Genomic DNA, 6,745 nt, shown 5'->3' with positions numbered 1-6,745 from the left:
TACCCCTTCCTTTCTTGACCTGTGTTTGGGCGCGGCCGGCGCTGGTATTGCCTAGTTTTAGATCACCAGTTTTTACACATTGAGGATGATTGCTAGTCCCAAGCATCGTCTATTGGTTCTCTGTTTAATTACAGCTGGTCTGGCAATAACAGAGTAGCAACCGTGGGCGGTCAATCATGCTCATGCTCATGCTCATGCGCTATCATCCACAACAACAATGGTATCAATGAATGTTAGCCGTCGAGTTAACGTTATCCGACCTTCTAAGTTGCTCCTCCGTGAATTATCAGAACTAATCAACTTGCACAGTGCGGTTGTAACTAGAGACCGAGAATTCCTCAACATCTCCACGGCTGTCACGGGAAGGATAGTTGTGTTAGTGAGGTAGGTTATTTTTAGATCAGAATTCATGTGGTAAGTGATGCGATCGGTTAAAGCAGAATTTGTTTTTATTTAAATCTAGTGGGGATAGGATAAGGCAAAGTGAAAAATTGCAAGGATGGGGACGGCCCTGGGATTGAACCGCGACCTTCTGCTCAGTAAGCAGAAACGGTAACCACTGAGCTACCGAGCCTCGTCGTAATGCTACATCGACATGTTTCGTCTAGGAATGATTCTCTGATTAAGAGATGAACTAGCCTCAGGCTAAAAATCTCTAAAATAAAGACAAAAAAAAAAAAAAAAAAAAAATGATTCTCTGATGACTGTGTTGGGAAAGCAGCATATGCTTGCACGTAATTGGTCGATTTATTAGTTAATTCGACGCTTTTGGACAATGCTGGACATTTACCACTTTTTCAATAGTTTCTTGTTGAAAATCAACTGTTGGAAGAAATATTGCTGATCGATTGGTGATAAATTTTTTGAAATTGGGCCAGGGGCAGCTGAGTTATTAACGTTCAAATTCTTACATAATTTTGTTTCATGTTCCATTTTCGGTTTTCACAAAGTGTACCCCCATACAGAAATCACAAACGTAGTCCTACGTAAAAAAAAAACATAAACTAAATACGTGCCAGGATTCAAAAGAACATTTTGATACTGGAAGTGTGTGTGTAATACTAATATCCAATTGATAGAGGTAATACATACATGTGGGGTTTATTGTAAGTGAAAGTAACCTCGGAATGGGCGTGACACTCCAGACATTCTGAAATGGGTTGCTGGATCTGCAATAGAGCTATCACCTTCTGACTCCCGGACTTAAGCTGTCTACAATGACCATAAATGCGACATTGTAAAGAGAATTCTTCCATAATAACACTGCCGGTCAGTGGGGGTTAGAGGGAATACACACACACAGAATCAAAGTGGAGGGAGGGCTATAAGAAATCTAACTTTTTTTCAAAATGATGCGCCCTCTAAGCGACGACATCATATCAAGAAGACTGACAACTTTGCCAGAGCGCTGCACTTGGGTGAAGGTGGAAGCAGCGCATATAAATATGAGCAAATACACCAACCTTTCATCTGGGGTTGAGATATTTTCGATCAAATTCGTTAGAAGCATTTACCTTTGAGCGGCAGATGACGCAATTATGCCTGTTTCATATTGGTCATACAAGAAAATGGAAAGTTATTAGTCTCCTTGATATGTTGTCTTCGCTCTAAGTCTACAGTTCATAACGGAAAAATTACAACTTTTAAAATATTTTAAAAATCTTCAATCATTTATGGTTAAATAACATTATTCTAGAATACCAGGTGGTGATTTCTGGATTTCAGAAACAATGCAATATGAGTGTTTTAGATGAGGATGACGAGAATGTTGAACGAAAAATTAAAAACCTAAACGGCTGAATTGTGAATGAAACCATTTTTCTGCTAATGGATTCTGATAACAGTTTGTAGAAGGACAGTCTAAAAATAACTTCTTTTCCTTCTTCATATTTCAAGGATATTGCTAACCGCATATTAGCTTATTGCGTGCTCTCAACTTAAGCTGTGTTCCATTTGGTGAATTTTCACCTAAACTTGACAGGTGGAAAATTTTCAAATTAACCTACTATTGTACCAGACTTATTTCTCATCAACCAGGAATCAATTTTGACCTTTTTGAAAATCGGGCGATGATCAACAAAGGGATTCTCGAACATTATAATTTATTTTGGAAATGTCAAATTTAAGTGAAAATTCACCAAATGGAACACAGCCTTAGTGTGCTAAATACACTTCCATAGCTATTAATTGAGAGCTTTCGATGCCTGAACCATTTTTGCGGAAAGTACAATCATAATATATTCCCAGGGAAGTCGAGAAATTTTCAAAACCGAAAAATTCCTAGACCGGACCGGGAAGCGAACCCAGCCACCTCCAGCATCCCTAGTAGCACGCTTGTCACAAATCAATTGTAGAAACTTATATACGACTTATTTCAGTCATAAACAAGTTGCTGTAACTTATTGTGATGAAAGTGTGCTACTCGGGATGGTCTTTCTCAAATAATAAGCAATTTACTAAAGTTCCTCGAACTTCATACAGAAACAGGGTTTGTAACTGATCGTTTGTCTCGGTAAGTTCACTAGAAAGAGACTCTTCGAGCTGGGTCTCAGGATCGGCTTACTACTTGGTAATCACGAGGAGCTTTGCGGACAAGCGCGTACGGTCACCTGACTAGAGATACTGTATACCCATGTAACCAACAAGCCCGCTAATTCGACTTTTTGCAATATAAGGCTGATACACGACTAACTAAACTTTATATTAGCCGCATATTAGCCTTATATTGCAAAAAGGCGAATTAGCGTTGGTTACTTGGGTAGTGTGAATTGAAGGAATTACTTTGACCACTGCTCCTTGCTGCTTATGCCGACGATCTGGCGACACCCTGTGAGCGCTCGCTGCTGCTGCTGATGATGAATAGTGGCTCATAGTTCCCGAAACGATGACGAATCGTCATTTAACAGGTTTGTTTGGAGGGGTTTGTCGATCGTTTGTGGCTGTGTTAGTCTTTTAGGCGTCCTACCTCGTTGACGGAGATTGGCACGGCTCAGGACGATACCGGAGTGACCGTGTCAAGAGGGGAATGCTCCTAAACGGTTAGGGGTTTCAACCCTGAGCTTGAAAACCTCCTTAACGAGCGGATGGCCCAGAGATTGGAGATGGTCCTTTGCAGTTAGACGTAACAAACCGAGGTCTACTACGCCGGATCGTGTGCACCTAGTTGAGCTTCTGATCAGATCAGATCAGATTGACCGCCCACGGTTGCTGCTCTGTTATTACCAGATCAGCTGCAATTACACAGAGAACCAACAGATGATGTTTGGGACTAACATTCATCCTCAATGTGTAAGAACTGGAGATCTAATATTTAGCAATACCAGCGCCGGCCGTGTCCGAATGCAGGTCAACTAGGGAATGGGAAGGAATGTGTTGACGTGGTACTCGCTGTGAAGGAAACCGAGAAATCCTCTGCGCTTCCACGAGAAATCACTGGGATGTTGGATGTGGGGAAAGGTTGCACTGTGCACCTAGTTGAGCTTCTGACCAGACAAAATGGCGACTTTCAGCTGAATTAACAGTATTATACAAAAGGTCCTGTGAGGGTAATGAGAGGTATTAGTGAAGCCGTACTATTCTTCTAGGCATTAGTAGTGAGCTAGATTTAGTTAGATTTTAAGCATAAGATAGGTCAATAGCGTACCTGACGAATCAGTCGTCCTCTCCCTTTTTAGCTGGATGCCACTCACTTAAAATTGTGTAGGATATAATTTATAATTTGGCTCTTGTGCACACGAACGCCTGTAACTTTATGATCAATGGCGCTCCTCCTTATTACCTGCAACCCCGTTGAAACTTCTTTGTTGCTGCCTGTGAGGATGTGGGGGTCACCACCTTTGTAGATTTTGGCCCTCTTCGCCTGCTGGTCTACTCTATCATCACCCACTGGCTTGCATGCGATTCACCCCACTTATTTTGTACAAAATTCAAATTCTACTAGCCTATAACATTTTTTTTAAAAGACAATAATAACCCTAATTTTAATCCAACGCCACTTAACTCTATATGGACGTGACTGTACACAACATAAAAGCACGAATTTAAAAATACTAACAATTTGTAACAGTCGGTTACAGGTTGTTAATAGTAAATATAATGGGAATTCGCATTGAAGGCGTTAACGGACGCCAAACATGCAGATGCCATAAATGTACTTACTCATTCTTATGAATCGTCTAGTATTGTTATCTTGTAGAAATCAATTAGATGTTTTCTAAACAACTTATGAATTACAAACTTAAGGATAAGCAAGCCAATAAATTTTCAAGGATAAACCATCCAGGTGGTGGAATAAAGGAAATTACTACCCCTTCCTAGACCCCGTCCCTCTTCCTTTATGTAGCCGTCAAAGAATGAAAAAATATCCCAGTGAATCGAGGGGGGCTACTCTATCTACGATGCAGGCAGCATTGTATTTTGCTGTGGTTAGCTGTGCGCACGATGAGTAGATAGAAAGAAGATTGATGACGATTCTGAAGATTTCCTGCTAAAAGATGATGCGCGATGCAAGTAGGTGCGAGAAATGAAAGAAGCTTTTTCGAAGATTGAATTAAGATTTAGATGTGTCGCCCCTCGCAGTGAATACTGTGTTCATTGAAATAATGAAATTTCGTGCAAAGCATAACAGTCTGTTTTCATATTTAATAAAACATAAAGCAAAACATTTATTCATCCTTCAAAGTGAGCATTAGATTGAGCAAGGCAGACAGCTCTGAGCCCTGCTGATCTTGACCCGTTGGAGTGGATCCGTCCACCACTGCCTTACTGTTGATCGATTCAACATTCCCGGTTTGATCCACCGCGGGCACTTCGTTGATGTTCCCTATGCTGAATTCACCCATCAATCGAAGAAAGAAGTCCCACGCTACCTGTAAGAGTAAACGTAACAAATTAGAAGAAAAGAACTACAGCAAATGACTGCCACACACCTTGAAAACGAACATCAAATCAATGGTTGCATCCGCCGTCGGTAGGACCTGTAGGAAAAGTAACCCAATCGTAGCTACCAGTGCAGAACGCATAGTTTCACCCTCCGAACGCCTACTGTCATGGATGCGCTTTCCAGCCGTTTCTTTTATAACAAATCATTTTCGGTCGTAAAATTCGACATTAACAACATGGAAAATTCATTGCAGCGTTCACACGACCATTGAATCTGATTCATATTTGAGTTCCGTTTGCAAAAACGTAGGTCACCCATAGACTGAGTAAATGTTTACTCAAATATGAGTAAATGTGAGTGACATTTGCTCATATTTGCGAAAATCTACGTTTTTGCGAATTTGAGTGAACGCAACTTTAATATGAGTTAGATTCAATGGCCGTGCATGAATCATCAGAAGTGGAAGACCACAGGGTGGCTTACAATGTTGCAGTTGGATTGTCATGCACACAACAAGGAATGCATATTTCATAGTTCGAAGTAATTCCAGGTTCACCAGGGCTAACCTTCTGACCAACGGCGACGTCGTTGTCATTACTAAAAAATCTATTGAAGTTGCAAACTTGTCACTTGTATCGGACGACAAGCGGTGGAGTGCGTTTTAATTAAGTTATCATATTTAAATTGAACCTCATTACTTCTATTAATTAAATGAGCGTAATTTTAAACCTACCGGTTGCGATCAACTATCTGGCATGTTTAAACGGGTAACCGCTGTAGAGTGGTTCAGGACAGGTCGATCGTACGATTTTAGCAGAATGTCAGGGTAAAAGTTTGTTTTTCGGATCAGCTTAATCCAGATCATGGATGACATTTGCATAATATTAACCATGTATTTACCATATTTACCACAAGTCTACTAGTTAAGCATGTGGTTTTTGTTGGGGGCATTTGTTGCGATCAGCTTTGCAGATCATAAATACAATGTAGTATAGAACCGAGGGTACTCTTTTCAGCTGAACGAACGTGCATTTGCTGTCATACGTGTAAGCGAGCTCTCCATTACTACGGGTTTTTCAAGTTGATTATGCAGTCCAGTGACGATAGGCCATCAGCCGCATGAAGGTATCGCAAGTATCGGAGAATTGAATGACGATTAGCAGGCTAGGCGTGTTTTGACACTCGAGTGGTTAAATTTACGCACAGGCTGTTGGGACTTTTTGCTGAAGCCAATCAGTGGATCATTAGGCAAGTAATAGCTTCCATTTCGAGTGAACGGTTTTGCATACATATGTTTTTGATGACTTCCCGCATAAATCCTAAACATACAATGACCACTGAAAATCATAATGGGTATGGTTTAGTCAACTATAATAGAGCCATACCTGTATCCATAGGCGTAGCCAGAGGGGGACAGAGGGGAGGTCAACTGCCCCCCAACTGCCCTCTAAACCCAGCAACGCAAAGGCTTTCGGTAAAATGGCGTTCGGTGAAAATGGCATTCGGCCAAATTTACATAGACATTTTTTTTCGCCCCTCCCTAGCTCAAAACCTGGCTACGCTCTTGCCTGTACCCATATTGATTACGGTTTTCGATGGGCGTCAAAAATTCCCTTGTGAATTTTGCTGCTGTCAAATCAGCCTACTGATCATTCTTTTATGAAACTGGTTCCAAACGTAAGCAAACGCTGTAGGTTTCTTATGGCTTGTTTACGTTTGGAATCAGTTATGCGAGGTAGGCGACAATTGTTCGTATTTGACAGCCACCTTGGTAAAAAGAGAAGCAAAGCCCTAATAAAATTGGTGTGGCTATTTTGCTTAACGTCGTGTTCGGGGTATCATCCAGACCTGAGTTCTGCGGAC

The sequence above is a fragment of the Ochlerotatus camptorhynchus genome, unplaced genomic scaffold (assembly GCF_037179485.1).
Source record: "Ochlerotatus camptorhynchus isolate MF236.1 unplaced genomic scaffold, CSIRO-AGI_Acam_v1.1 ptg000010l, whole genome shotgun sequence".
In the NCBI taxonomy this organism is placed as follows: domain Eukaryota; kingdom Metazoa; phylum Arthropoda; class Insecta; order Diptera; family Culicidae; genus Ochlerotatus; species Ochlerotatus camptorhynchus.
This window is presented reverse-complemented; position numbering follows the sequence as displayed.